Below are 16,892 nucleotides of genomic sequence, written 5' to 3' on the forward strand. Positions count from 1 at the left end.
GGCCGCTTGAATATCCTCCTTGGTGAAGTGTCTATTCATGTCTTCTGCTCATTTTTTAATTGGATTGTTTGTCTTTTTGTTATTGAGGTGTTAGAGTTTTCTATAAATTCTAGAGATAAGTCCCTTGTCAGATATGTTATTACCAAATATTTTTTCCCTTTTGTTTGGCTGGAAACCACAAGGGTGGGTTCAGTTCCAGACCTGAAGGGCAGCTAGGGCCCATAGTCTCAGGGGTTTCACTAGGCTCTATCAAACCAGCAAATCTGCTTCCCCCCTCCCCCTTTTTTTTTTTTATTTTCAGTTTTGTTCCACATTGTTCCACCACTCTGTCCAGATCTCCTACATAGACAACCCCCCCTCCAAGTAGTTGGCACCATCTAGTTCTTTTGGTCTCATAGTCATACAGGCTGAGGATCGCATGGTGTACCAGTCCCTTGGACTAATTGTTTCCATGCATCTTTGGTTTTCTGCATTCTTCTTTGCTCTGGATGAGGAGAGACCTATCACTGCATCTAGATAGCTGCTTGCAAGCTTTTAAGATCAAATTGCTACTCACCAAGATAGGATGTGGAACAATGTTTTTGTGTAGTATGTTATTCCATTTGAGCTTGATGTCTCCTGTGACTATGGTCCCCAGCCCACAGGTCCAGCGATTTGCTCCCTCTGGGTAGCTATGGTCTAGAAGTGACTACAACTTTGTCCCTTGTCAGCTTTACTATATACCTGGGAATTGTTACAGAGCATCCAAATACCCTTGTAGAAACATTGTCTGCCAACCTATACAAGAATCATGTCTTCTTTCGATACTCTCATCTCCAACTACTTCAGTCTGTCTTATTTCCTTTCTATTGAGAAATTCAAGCATGTAGTATTGGAAGACAAAAGAGTTGATAATATTTTGCATCCTCTAATACATATAGTAGTGGAAACTACTATAGACAGGGCAGAGTTGCATGATTATCTCTAGAAAGAGCCATGTTAAACTTTTGGTCTGTAATATACTGCATCTGGACCAAGGAGTACATGAGATTGCCTCTTTGTCAAAATAATTGGCAATATGAGTCTCAACAGATTTCAATTCCACTAAAAATGTCATACTTAAAGTGTTCCTGCTTGGTAATAAAATTATGTATAGAATTGTTAAGAGCAATATTCTATCTGTTAGATGTCAGAAGGGGAATCATGTAAGTGGACAGTGAAGGAGGCTAAGGACATCTTGTCTATTGATGTCCCCTGGAATAGGGTAGGTAACTTGTATTGGTTTCCTATTGCTGCTGTCACAAATTACCATATACTTAGTGGCTGAAAGCATCAAACATTTATGTTCTTGGAGTCTGGAAATCAAAATTCCAAAAGTATTTTCACTCAGCTAAAATCAAGTTATCTGAAGGGCTGTATTCTTTCTGGGGGCTCTATGGAAGAATTTCTTTCTTTGTCTTTCCTGCTTCCAGAGGCTGCCCACATTTCTTGGCTTATGGTTACATTCTTCCACCTTCAAATACAGCAGTGGCCATTTGAGTCTTTCTCCTGCAGCATCACTTTGGTTCTCTGCCTTTGTCTTTCTATCTCCTTCTCTGACTGATTCCCTGCTTCCCTCTTTCTCTTATAAGAACCCTCCTGGTTATATTGTGTCCACCTGGATAATCCAAGATGATGTCCTAGATCAAGATTCCTAACTAAGTTCCACGTACAATGTCCTTTTTGCCATGTCAGGTAACATATTTCCAGATTCTGCGGATTAGGACATGAACAACTTTGGAGGACCATTATTCTGCCTACTGTATAGCCTTTCATCCAAGGACTTGTATACAGACAGAAAATCTGTAATGTGTAGCATCTAAATTAACATACTTGAAAAGGCATCCACTGACAAGAGTTAAATATTAATTCCTACATCTCCTGATTCTAGAAAGAGTTATCTACTTTCCTAAATGGTTACATTGCTCTTTCACACTATTTAAAAGTACTAGGCCAGACAGCATGGAAACATTGGTGATCTAAATGTGTGGTCACAGAATGTCCAAAAACAGTTGGTGTGGCTGAGACTATAAACAAAAAGACTCAAGAACAACACTTCAACCGAATCCTCCTTATGATTTCTTTTTACCCCCTTTGACTTTGTTTGACCAAGACCTCTTTCAGGCTTAATCTTCTAGCTCTTCTTCCTCTTTTAAAACAGTAATTTTTTTTGTGACTTTTTTTTTTGTGTGTGTGCCAAGTGCTACTTTATATACTCTCTCTTTATATATAAAGATTCACAGCCTTGGAAATACTATGAGTCACTTCTACTCTGTTCTATAGGCTTGCTACGAGTCAGAATCAACTCAATGGCAGTGGGTTTGGTTTGATATATGTAGTCTGAATTAAACCTCCCAACAATGATGTGATGGATATGCTTATCAAACTCACTTTGCAGATGAGAAAACTGAGACTTAGAAAAGTTAAGTAACTATTTCATGATTAAAAAATCAGCAAGTGGCAGATCGAGAGTTTGAAAGCAGATTATCTGATTATAGGGGCATCTCTCTTTAAGCATTATCACTATTACTAGTCATTGGAGGCTGTGCATATTATGTGTAGGTATTGTGCCTCACTTGGGTTTAGATTCCTAATAACTGGTACAGGACTCTTATCTGTCCTATTCCAGACTTCTTACATGAACATGCCAAACATGCTCAAGCAAGGACTGTTGGAGTCTGTTGAAAAAGTGGCCAATGCTTTCTGCATTTTCATTCTAGAATGACTCCAGGCTTTGCTTACTTCTCTACATCTGCTTTCTGTTTCTCTCTTTCCATCACTCTTCTGAAATCCTTCCTGACTTTAGATCAAATTTCATTCTGCTTCCTGATATCCTCTTCCAATATACCACTCATTATATAAATGACTAATGTTGATTTCAACCTTCATCATGCCTCAGAGACACAGTTACCTTCTCTCATCTTTTGGAGTTATATAACTCAAGTATAGGTAAGGACCTCTCTACTTCCCACTCCACATTTCTTTTGGATTATCCCCAGCAAAGACAACATTCTTCTGTTCTATGCCTACCTGGAAAGAGCAGCATCTGATACCAGGTACAGTGGAGGTGTTCAATATGTGGTACATAATTTGAATGATATTTTATTTTAAATTTTTTTCCTGATAAGATAATGAAGCAGATTTGGGAATTTTCATTTCAGTTAGAATTCTTATTACTCTAAATTTTAATCAGTAGTTATTTTTTAATCAAAAGTACTAAAGAATGTAACTAAGGATCATCATGAAGCTTACATCTTTATCATTTTTACTTAAATTTTCCAATATATACAAACACACATCTAGAAGAGCTTGAAAGTCCAAGTGGAAAATAGATGATCAAAACAAGACAGAGAGTAACTATGCTTGCTCTAGAAAAAGAAATCATGGTATTTTTTTTCCCTATTGCCATTCTTCTTTCCCATTTGCTCTTTTAATTTTACTGACCACTAACATTTTTAATTCTTCTTGCCTGTATAGACTTCTGGTATGCATCTGAAGAAATACAGGACAAAAATCACCTTTAGTGTCAGACAAAACTATGTGCAAGCCTTCTGTTACCACTCACTGGGTATATTTCTGTGCTTTTGTGCAAGTATCTTTCTTAAACATTAGTTTCTCCATTTGTAAGATGCAAAGAAATTATCTCTCTTGAGAAATTATTTTTAAAGTTTGGCTATGTTGTATGGTAAATGATCAGTAAATACTAAATTCTATTGCTCATATTGTTTATAATATTGTTATTATATTCACTGGGTAGGTGGATTTAATTAGTAAGTATGCAGAACATTCTTAAAACAATGCCTGTCACAAAATTTGTTTTCATGTAAATTTTAGCTATTAGCACTATTGCTTTTATTACCATTTATTATTTTTATTAATATAAGTTTATCTTTGCTTCTTGGTTTTGGCTTGCCATTTTAAAGTCATGAATTTTCATTTCTTATCTCAGCAATACACCCACACTTCATATTCAGTCTCTCTGCTTTGTGGTACTGGTTTGTTTCTTCTGATGTTTATTCAAAACCCTTGACCCTGATCAATTCCACCTAAGCTCATAATATCTAAAAATACCTTTCAGTATACATATATTTGAAAAAAAAAAAACACTGCTGTTGAGTTGATTCATCGTCATAGTGACCCCATAAGACAAAGTAGAACTGCCCACAGGCTTCACAAGCCTGTAATCTTTACAGAAGCAGACTGCCACGTCTTTCTCCCATGGAGTAGCTGGTGGTAACAAACCACTGACTCATCTGTTAGCAGCTGAGAGTTTAACCACTGTGCCAACAGGGCTCCTCTTCAACCTAAATATCAAAAATAAAAAAGTCCATAACCATCAAGTTGACTGCAACTCATAATGACCCCTACTGTGTTTCCAAGGCTGTAAATCTTTACAGAAGTAGATTGCCTCATCTTCCTCCCACGGAGCAGTTGGTGGGTTTGAACCAATGACCTTCTGGTTAGTAGCCCAATGCCTTACCCACTATGTCATCAGAGCTCCTTAGCTTGCTCTTTGCTGATTCTCCTTTGTTCAATCATAATGAACAGCCCAGTATGTCAGTACCCTAGACCGTATGATTATTACAAAATCATAAAGCCAAGATATTATTGATAAATTGTCACTCTGTGAACTAAAATATTATCTATGTCTAATTTTCAGTCCCAGAGCTCTAAAGCAGGGTTCAGCAAGTATTTTCTGTTAAAAACCAAATCCAACTCACTGCCATTGATTTGGATCCAACTCATAGTGACCCTTCTTTGGGTTTCCAAGGCAGTATCTCTACGGAAGTAGATTGCCCAATCTTCCTTCCCAGGATTGTTCGGTGGGTTTGAACTACCAGCCTTCTGGTTCACAGTCAAATGCCTTAGGCACTATGTCACTAAGAGCTCCCATTTTCTTTAAAGGACAAGACAAAAAAAAAAAAAAAAAATACATAAGGCTTTGTGCGCCAGACAATCTTTGTGACAACTACTCAACCCTGGGGACATAGCACGGAAATAGCCATAAGCAATAGGTAAGTGAATAGGCAAGGCTATATTCCCAAAAACTTTATTTATAAAAGTAGGTGGCAGTCTGAATTTGGGCAAAAAGCCATTCTTTGTCATCCCATCCTTTGGAGGATGTGTTTTCAACACAGTGATGCTCACCACTCCCAGGAGAAAATTGGTTCAGGGAGTAGGGGAGCAAAATTTTTTATTCTTTGTACATACAGTACATACAGTACAAAGACAAAGATATAGAGTGGATCTGTTTATTAAACTTGCGTAGGGAGACAATTGGGGAAAAAACTTTAAAATGGCTGTTTGTGGGATATTAAGGCTGAGAACCACTGCTTTGGATGCATCACTGGCATGATCAACTTTTACAGGGTTTCAGACAAGATCCAAAATTTATTTTGAAAACACTTCTGCTTTACTAAACCTGCTCTTGTGTACAACACTTCAACCTCTTCAAACACAGTTGATTGTGGTTTATCCTCATGCTTTCTTAGGGTTTCTAACTCTTAGGAATGATGATCCTGAACTTTTTCAGATGGATGTGGACTTTGCTCTACTTACCTTTAACTTCAGAAATAAAGACATGGAACATCTGTAATTAAACTGAAGACTCAACATCAGGGTATCTCCCTATTGTATGTATATGTACATAGTAGTATGCTAAGTAATTTGGCTGTTCCACCTCTAACTTCCAACAGTAAGTGGAATGAGATATTAAAGAGCTATGTGTCTGTCCATCGTTGTTGAGTTGATTCAGACTATAATGACCCCACGTGTTACAGAGTGCACCTGCTCCATTGGGTTTTCTTGGCTGTAATCATTATGGAAGCAGATTGCTGTGGTTTTCTTGCATGGCACTACTGGGTATGTTTGAACTGACGAACCATAAGTTAGGAGACAAGGGAAAAATAATTTGCACCACCCAAGGACCTAAAAGAACTATCTAAATTCTGTTGCTGTCAAGTCAATTTCAATGCATAGCAACCCTGTACGGCAAAATAGAATTGCCCCCAAAGAGATTTCAAGGCTGTAAATCTTTCTGGAAACAGACCGCCACCCCATCTCCCTCATAGTGGCAGCTAGATTTGAACCTTCAACCTTTAAATTAGAAGTTGAGCACTTTAATCACTGTGCCACCAAGGCCTCCGATAAAAGAACTATAATAACCTTTAAATCACAAGACACTAGTGAAATTCTTGAATTCTTACCACTGGCTAGATTATGAACTAGCCACTGTGAGTTTAAAGTTTTTAATCCTGCTTTAGAGAGAGTAAGACTGAATCTTACAGATGCTAAGAAATTTCTCCAAGGTCACAACGGTTTGTTTTTTCAGGTCTGTATTTAATACAAGTTGACATATCCTTAATTCTGTAATACTACATTTGAGACCCATATGAGGGAGAGATCTAAGGGAGCCCCATCATATTGGTCATCAGAAAGGTACTGATAGTTGCAAGATAATTAGATGCTCACATTAGAACAGATGGTTCTTGGAGGATAAGAATCAAAGTTGTCTTACTCAGGGATTCTTAAATCTTGTAATCCAGGAAACACAGTAATAACCATCACATACAGAAGTGGGAAACACTTCACTCCAAACATCCAATATTTGATTTTCTGAGGCTTAACCCCTGAGAACCCTCAGCTCTAGTATCAGCCTTCTATGTCTCAAAAGAAGCAACATGATTCATTCAACAACTGTTGATTAAGCATCTTCAATATGCTAGACCCTCTTCCTGGGCAACCACCAGTAGCTTAAAATTTAAAAATAAGTAAATAAATAATGAAAAAAAAAAAAAAAAACTTGTACTATTTAAAAAAAATGATAAAAAGCCCACTTTATAAAAATAGATTTTAAAAGTCTGTATTATCACAGAGCTCACATTAAAGTGGGAGTAGACTAACCATACAATAGTAAAATAAATAAGTAAAAATATATAACATGTCATATGTTGTTGTTGTTGTTATGTGCCGTCGAGTCAGCCCTGACTCATAGCGACCCCTCCTTGGGTTTCCAAGGCAGTATCACTATGGAAGTAGGATTGCCCAACCTTCCTTCACAGTGGTGCAGAGTTCTTGGGTGGTGCAAACAGTTAACGTATTTGACTACTAACCAAAAGGGTGAAGGTTAAAATTCATCTAGAAGCACCTCAGAAGTAAGTCCTTCTATCTCCTTCCTTAAGATCAGCCACTCACCATTTTATGGAACACATGCACTCGGACATTTTTGGTTGCCATATTCAAAATCAACTTCACAGCAACTGCATTTTCAGAGTAGTGGTTAAGAGCACTTACTTTGGAACCAATTCATGCCTGTACCACATACTAATTATATAACTATCACCAAGTCACCTTTCTGTAACCCAGGTTGTACGTCTGTAAAACGCAGGTAATAACAGAACCTACCACATAGTCCTGTCAGAAAGACTGATAGATAAATAACACCTCAATCTCAGTCTGGCACAAGTAAAGGGTATACACATGTTAACTCTTATTATTATGAAGAAAAATAAAACTAGACATGAAAAAAAGAGTGTGGAGGTTGTGAGTGGGGGAGATGATTATAAGAGAAAGGTTTAGATTTAGAAAAATCTGATTTGGAATCCTTGCTCTGCCAATTATTCTGTTCTGCTGGAGAAGTTACATAACCTCTATGAGTCTCAACTATTGTGTTTTCTATTTTGTTAGGCTGTGAAACAGAGATATAACAGTATCAACTTTGTGAGTCTGAAGCAAGGATAAAGTGAGATAGCATGGTGAAGCTGATAGTACTTGATTCATGACTCTTCATTTAATTCTTAATCTCTTAGTCAAGATTGACTAAGATGGCCATCCCACACTTGTGGATGATTAAAAGGCTGTCACAATCCTCACATGGCCCATACCTCATAAGAAATGTTGAAGGAATCAGTATCAGCACCAGTACTTTACTCTTGTCATTAAGTGTAGCTCCCCTTGATAATTAACATCTTTTCTGAGTATCAAAGAACATATTTATTTGTTAGCAATTCAGCCTTTGCAATATCCACATGAGCCATGTCTTCATATTTACAACCACGCTGTCACACGTTATATGAGCCTTGATATTTTTCCTTTAGCCATAAATATAGATAAAATGACTATGAAATATGACAATATGACCCCAATACCAGAGACTAATTTTTAGCTAATTTCCTCTACTCTATCAGATACTTCAGGTAGTGTCAGAACATTCAGACACAAAGACTTACTAAAATTCTACTTTTTGTTTTTTATAAAATCAACATACTTCTTTGAAAAGTACATAGTTGATGAATCAGTAATTTTATTATCTAAGATATAGATTATGTGGATCATGACAAATTATGGATAACATTGAGAAGAATGGGACTTCCCGAACACTTGATTGTACTCGTGAGGAACCTGTACCTTGACCAGGAGGCTGTCATTCAAACGGAACAAGGGGACACTGCATGGTTTAAAATCAGGAAGGGAGTGTGTTAGGGTTGTATCCTTTCCCCATACTTATTCAATCTATATGCTGAGCAAATAATCCGAGAAGCTGGACTATATGAAGAAAAACATGGCATCAGGATTGGAAGAAGAATCACTATCAACCTGAGATATGCCGATGACAAGACTTTCCTTGCTGAAAGTGAGGATGACTTGAGGCACTTACTGATGAAGATTGAGGAACACAGTCTGCAGTATGGATTACATCTCAATATAAAGAAGACAAAAATCCTCACAACTGGACCAATAAACAGCATCACGATAAATGGAGAAAAGATTGAGGTTGTCAAAGAATTTACGTTGCTTGGTTCTACAATCGAGGCCAATGGAAGCAGCAGTCAGGATATTAGACAACGTGCAGCACTGGGTAGGTCGGCTGTGAAGGAGCTCTTTCAAGTGCTGAGGAGCAAGGATGTCTCCTTTAGGACTAAGGTGCGCCTGACACAGGCCATGATATTTCTAATTGCCTCATTTTTATGTGAGAGCTGGACAATGAATAAGGAAGACTGAAGAAGAGTTGATGCTTTTGAAGTGGTGCTGGCAAAAAATGCTGAAGGTACCATGGACTGCCAAAAGAACTAACAGATCTGCCCTGGAGAAAGTGCAGCTGAGATGCTCCTTGGAAGCGAGGATGGCCAGGCTTGTCTCACCTACTTTGGTCATGTTGTCAGGGGGGGACCATCTCCTGGAGAGGATGTCATGCCTGGTAAGGTGGAAGGTCGACCAAAGAGGGGAAGGCCTTCAACGAGATGGATTGACATGGTGGCTGCGACAATGGGCTCAAGTATAGCAAGGATCATGGGGCTGGTGCGGATCAGGCAGTGTTTCGCTCTGCTGTGCATGGGGTTGCTATGAGACGGAAGTGACTCAACGGCACCTAACAACAACAATAAGATATAGGTGTCCTTTTGGCATAATCATTATTTGTTATAGCTGGAATAAAAAAAAATATGCAATTATTATTCCTCCTTATACCTAAGTGGAAAGAAGTTATATTTTTAAATAAATAATAATGATGAATTATATTTTAAAAGCTTTATAATGTTCCACATGAAAAGTAATTACCCATTCCATTTTGTCTCAAGATTCTTTAAACAATAAGGGGACAAGACAGAGAATAAAATAAAGATATTTGAGATTAAAAAAAAAAAAAAAAAAAATTCTTAAACATCTCCATTAAATTAGCCCTCAAATAAGACTATATAAAATAACCCTCCATAAACAGTATAGAGACTTTTGAGTTATATAATATTCTTCAAACATTTATCTAAAGAAATCTTTGGGATTTTTTAAACCATTTCATTATAGAAATCCTCGACTTGAGCACATATTGTACGTGACATAAATTGCTATGTCTCTATGAAAAGCAATTCTGTGTTCAGAAAAATACACACAGACACAAGCACACACACTATTGACAAGGCAGTGACAAAGAATTAGAAAATCTTTTACAATGGACAGAAAGCTGCCTATTAGTATAAATAAAGATCATATATCTAATAATGATCAAATTATCAAGAAATTTATCAAATTATCGAATTCATTGATATTTATCCCTTTCATACTATGTTTTTTCCCTCAAATCTGAGAAACCTTTGTCACTTTGTATTTAAAAAGATGGCTGCCAATTCCAAAGGGTACCTACTCTTTAAAGCTCCTTCAACTAGTTCAATAGGATCTTTACCTAAGCCACTATTTGATTCCACCTTGCTATCAATCAATTATTTGTAATGTAGCCAGTGGTGGCAAGGAAGCTTCATGAGAACATACATTTTATATGCTGACTGCTGTATCCTCAATGTCCATGATGGTGCTTTCAAAAGCCTCTTCTATGATTTTAATATACAGCCAGAATTATTGAGAAACACTGATATAGAAAAGCAATGCTTGAATGCTTACTACTAACCCAAATACTGTTTTATATTCTTTTTACTTTCATTTACTCATTATAACAGGAGCTCTGGTGATATAGTAGTTAAGGCATTTGGCTGCTACTCAAAAGGTCTGTGGTTCAAACCCACAAGCTGCTCTGTGGAAGAATGATGAGGTGGTCTGCTTCTGTAAAGATTTGCAACCTTGGAAATTTAATGGGGTTTGCTGTAAGTCAGAAATGACTCCATAGCAGTGAGTCTGGTTTTCGGTTACTCATCATAACAACCTTATAGCGAAAGTATTATTATTATACTCATTGTGAAAATGAGGAAACGGAGGCACAATTATATTAATTAAATTATTCCAAATTCATTTAGGCAGAAACTATTAGAGATAAAAGTTGAACCTAGGTGGTCTGACTCTTGTTCAATATATTATTGTTGCCTGTTAATTGCCTGATACATCATTTAAATAAATAAATAAATAAAAGAAAAAAGAACACTGCCATCAAGTCAATTCCAACTAATAGCAACCCTCATTGGATTTCCAAGGCTGTAAATCTTTATAAAAGTAGATTGCTTCACCTTCCTTCCACAGAGTGGTTGGTGGGTTTGAACCACCAGCCATCTGGTCTGCAAACAAATGCCTTAGGCACTGCTGATATATCATAGCCACTTAAACACTTATGTAAATGAATGCATTAAAGTGGATAGAATGAGTAATTAAATCAAAGCTACCATAAAAATTGAATGGTGGTACATGCCATCATAGAGACAGACATACATTTTTATGAGTAAATGGAGAAAGAACACCGATATTGGCTTGGGATTCAAACTAGGGCTTGAGGACTAACAGAAGAATTTTCAGTAGCCAAAATTATATTTTTATATTTTCCTCGATATTTGAATCCACTGATAATTGAGATAATTTATATTTTTAAATAATAGCTTTCACAGCTTACATTGTAAAACATCATATTGAAGACCTTACTATGTGAAGATTTCCAAACATTTTATTTATTCATGTGATCCTCAGCATATATTTATTCAGGAATAACAGGTCTCCAAGTATTGCTTGAATACTGAAATATATTCCAAGTATTGCTGAGTACTGAAAGTACCATGGACTGCCAGAAGGACTAACAAATCTGTCCTGGAAGAAATGTACCCAGAACGATCCTTGGAAGCAAGAATGGCCAGACTTCATCTAACCTACTTTGAACACATAAGATGGGACCGTTTCCTAGAGAAGAATATCATGTTTGGTAAAGTGGAATGTCAACAAAAAAGGGTAAGACCATCAACAAGATGGATTGGCACTGGCTGCAATGATGGGCTCAGGTTTAGCAAGGATTGTGAGGATGGTACAGAACCAGGCAGTGTTTGTTCTGCTGTACATGGGGTCGCTGTGAGTTGGAGCTGACTTGATGGCACCTAACAACAACAACAACAACAACAACAACAAGTATTTCTTGAGATAACGATACAAGAAAACACAGGTTATTGTCAGAAGAGGGTTCTAAGCCAAAAGACCAGCATAAGTAGCAATCCAGAAACGTGAATAGATTTTTCAGAATTTTTGAAACCACTAAAAATGGAATCATATATGCTACTCTTACAGATTGGCAGTTCAAATCCACCAGCCACTCCTTGGAAGGAAGGTTGGGCAATCTGCTTCTGTAGTGATACTGCCTCAGCAACTCAAGGAGGGGTCACTATTAGTTGAATGCCACTCGACAGCACATAACAACAACAACAACACTCTTTACAGAGTTCAGAGGAATATCTAAGGATCGGCTTCTTGGACATGGTCCATAGGTGACACAGCCCTCCATCCATTAGCTCTCTTCTCTGTTCTGCTTTCAATAAGGCTACCTAGTAATTCCAATAATTTGGGGTAGGCACAAGGCACTCTATAATTTCTCCATTTCTGGAGGTAAACATTTATCCTTGCCAAACAGAGAAACATGGAGCTTAGTTTATCTCAGAATTGTATTATATAATAACAAACAATTCTTGGCTTTGTGCAACAGCCTTATAGCTCACTGTCAATGCTTATGGAACAAATTTCAATAGAGAGTATGCAAATACCTATGATACAAAGATGCCATCATAAATTCCATGGTGTTTCTCAGAGTAAAGCAGTACCAGGAAAGAGACATGGTTTTCACTTTAATTGCATTAAAATTGGTCTTTTTAGGCATATTTTCTTGGAAATTAAAGGGAGATAAAATTATTATTTTTCCCTGTTATTGTTTTCAGAATTGTATGTTATTATAGAAAGAGCTCATCACTCATTTAAAAATATTTCATTGATGTTAAGTACTGCAACATGGACATAAATTCAGTAAAATGGCTGATAAGAGTATATAGAAGAAGGTATGTTTATTGCTTACATTGGATAAGAAATATGTCTAGTAATTAGGCTCTGTATCTGTGATCTGTTCTTTTAAAAGTTATAAACCAAAATTGTCAACATTGTTTTTCCCCAGTATGGTCATTTCTGAAAATATGTTTTATGGGTATACTGGTTTGCACTGTTGCACCTTAGCACCCTAAGCCAGTTTTGCACACAGACTTGTCTTTATGCATCAAAGTTACATTTCAGTTCAGATTTTTTTAAAGGCTCTTTCTGCAATCAAGTATAAGCATATTCTTCACCCATTTTAGAAAAGCATTTAGCTATTAAAGATGAAGACTTTCCAAAGAATTTCATGATATAATGATAGGGATATAAAGAGATAAGAGTCTATGCTTTTCATAATACCCTCAGAAAGATTTTTTCATCTACAAAATACCATCTCATAAAGAAATCAAGACTAGTGTCTTAAGCTACAGGTATGCTCTTGTATTGCTTTTAAAAAATGAGGAACCAGCAAACAAATGTAGGAGAAACGATTTATTTTTGAAGCATGTATAACATGTGGTCTTCTTATTTTTCACCCAAGAGTTTTTTTTTAAGGAGAGATTTCAGGGCATAGAAAAGAAAGCTTGTTTTCTCTTGTTGAAAATATAAAGTAGAAATCGAGACAGCCTGTACCAACTAGGACATATACACACCTCTTAGGAAAACAGCTTTCTTTTTTTTTTACATGGCCAGATGGTGAAACGTAAGCTTATATATATATATATATATATATATATATATATATATATATATATATATAATGTGTTGTTGTTGTTGGTGTCATTTTGTGCTGTCAAGTCGCCCCAACTCATAGTGACCCCTCCTTGGTTTGCCAAGGCAGTATCACTACAAAAGTAGATTGCCCCACCTTCCTTCCAAGGAGTGGTTGGAGGGTTTGAACCACCAGCCTTCTGGTTAGAAGTCAAGTGCCTTAGGCACTATGCTACCAGAGCTCTTTATATATATGTAAAATATATATATGTATACATATACATGTAATATATATGTGTATGTGTGTGTGGATAGATAGATAGATAGATAAGAGCTCTGGTAGCGTAGTGCCTAAGGCACTTGACTGCTAAAGAGAAAGGCTGGAGGTTCAAACCTACCAGCCACTCCTCAGAAGGAAGATGGGGCAATACTTCCGTAGTGATACTGCCTCAAAAACCCAAAGAGGGGTCGCTATGAGTCGGGGCCAACTTGATGGCACATAACAGCAACATAGCAACATATATGTGTGTGTGTGTGTGTGTGCATACATAGATATGCTGTTGTTATGTGCCATCAAGTTGGACCCGACTCATGGTGACCCCTCCTTGGGTTTCCGAGGTAGTATCACTATGGAAGTAGATTGCCCTACCTTCCTTCTGAGAAGTGGATAGATATAGATATGCAGGGTTTTTTTTTTTTTAAATTTTTCCAAATACTACCAGAGCTGGCTGTTAGATTATTTGTCCTCTTTCTGAAGGGTAAGTTTTTCCCTAGGTTTGCTTACTTGCAATGTGTGTTGAATCATTCATCAGGAAAGTTAAGCAAAATAAATTTTACCAACACCCTGGCTTTAACTTCAAAATCCATTTCCTAACCCTTGAAAATTCAGTGAGAAATGTCTTTTTTTCTCATATGCATCAGGGAACCTTTGCTACAGTTGCTTTCCTAACATCTGGTGCTGCTTCAGTGACAAGGTCTTGTTGATGGAACCATTCTAACTAGACTGCAAGGCATGGCCTCTGAGCCTCTATGCTCATTTGCTTGGTGAACCCTTGGGTGAAAGGTGATGAATTGGTTGTTACATTTCAAGTTTCTCAGAGACAGAGACAACTGTAAGCTCTCAGGAGATGGTTTTAAGTGCAGTTATTTTAAGATTACCATAACTGGTCTATAGAAGATGAGTTTTGCATAATTGTATCCATTGATGGAACATCAGTCTGTGTCATTTCCCTTCCTGGAAAATTTATTCATATGCATCTACATGTGTGTGCAGGCACATAGACACTCATAAACATACACACACCTACACTTATGCAAATATAAGGCTTTGCTTTCATCGTATTTGATAGTGTTAATTCAAATAGGAACAAACATAATGGAGAGAATGATTTTATGACAAGCAATTATTTCCAAATGGTCACAGAGGTATTTATTATAGAACAGTGGGCCATGTCCACTATATTGTACAGCCTCACTGGGATGAAAGCCACAAAAGAGAACATAACTTACAAGAAATCAGGGATTGAACAGTCTCTTTGACCACTGTATCATCAGCACTAGAAAGTGACTTATGCATAATAAATGCTTAGTAATTTAATATAGAGTAAATAATGTTACAATTCTTTAATGAACTGCAAAATCCTCTATTAAATTATTCAGACCGTCAAGACATCAGACAATGTATTGCATTGGGCAAATCTGCTGCAAAAGACCTCTTTCAAGTGATGAAGAGCAAAACCCAAGCCATGGTATTTTCAATCGCCTCTTATAGATGTGAGAGCTGGATAATGAATAAGGAAGATCAAAGAGTTGGTGCTCTTGAGTTAAGGTGTTAGAGAAGAATGCAAAAAGTGCCATGGACAGCTAAAAGGACTGACAAATCTGTCCTGGAAGAAGTGCAACCAGAGTGCTCCTTGGAAGCGAGAATGACCAGACTTCATCTCACCTACTTTGGTCATGTTGTCAGAAGGGACAATTCCCTGGAAAAGGATGTCATGCTTGGTAAAGTGGAGGGACAATGAAAGAGAGGATGATCCTCAATGAGACGGATTGACACAGTGGTTGCAATGATGGGTTCAGGTATAGCAGAGATGGTAAGGGTGGCACAGGACTGGGCAGTGTTTCATTTTGCTGTACATAGGGTTGCTATGAATCAGAGATGACTCGACGGAACCTAACAACAACAACAAATATGTATTTCTCTAAAATTTTCCACTCTTTTCCACACAATGTTTGGCATACTTCATATAATCTTTTTGACTTTTTTTTTTTTTTTTGCTGTTATTTTCACTTACCGATCCTTTTTCTTTCTTTCTTTTTTTTCCTTTTTTTTCTCTCTCTCCATACAGGGTGGCCTCAAGGGATTTGTATTCTAGCTGGGAAATGTATTCTTCAGCCAGTTCTAGTCTACTCTTTTGCTCTTCCACCATGCTATCTATCTCTGTAATTTTAGTGTTCATTTTCTGGATTTCTATTGTTGTATTTGTATGCGTTCTAATTGTGTATTTATCTTGTTATTTTGTTCTTGAATGATTTTCCTGAATTCTTCCAGGGTACTGTCTGTCTTTTCATTGTTTCTGTTTATGGTTACCTTGAGTTCTTAGAAGGATCCACCAGCCACTCCTCGGAAGGAAGGTTGGGCAATCTACTTCCATAGTGATAATGCCTCGGAAACCCAAGGAGGGGTTGCTATGAGTTGGGTCCAACTCGACGGCACATAACAACTACTGAATTACTTCTCAGATAGTTCTTGTTCTTCCTCTAAGACACATAATTCTTTACTCTGGACTTTTGTTTCTATCATCTTGTCCTGTTTTTATGTTTGATTTGAGGTGGTCTATTGTTCTCTAGACATATTGAAGTTGTTTTCTTTGTTAGCCATGTATTTATTTATTTTTTAATTGTGATTTGGTTGAAAATTTACAGAGTAAATTCTCTTTCCATACAGCAGTTCACATACACTTTGTCTCATGACATTGACTACAAATTATTACAATGCAATACATCCCCTCTCACTTCCTCTCAATAGTTACCTCTTTCCTGTGTCCATCCCTCCATGTACTCCTGCCCGCTGAGCTGTCTCCCTGTGCATAAACAGCCCTTTTTTCTCCCATGAGTGTTCTCTCCAAGGAGTGTATCTACCTCAGGTAAATGTTCAACTCATATGCCTGTCTTCTGTTTGTCTGGAAACCACAGGTATGGGTTCAATTCCAGACCTGAAGAATAACTAGGGCCATAGTCTCAGTGGTTCCACCAGGCTCTATCAGACCAGCAAACCTGGTGTCCCCCCCCCCTTTTTTTTCCAAATGATTTGAGTTTTGTTCCACATTGTTCTCCCTATCTATCCAGGATCTCCTACATAGATAGCCCTCTGAGTGGTTGACAGTGGTAGCTGG

This window comes from Orycteropus afer, unplaced genomic scaffold, assembly GCF_000298275.1.
Source record: "Orycteropus afer afer isolate SDZICR_OR568_19922 unplaced genomic scaffold, OryAfe1.0 scaffold00028, whole genome shotgun sequence".
Classification (NCBI taxonomy): Eukaryota; Metazoa; Chordata; class Mammalia; order Tubulidentata; family Orycteropodidae; genus Orycteropus; species Orycteropus afer.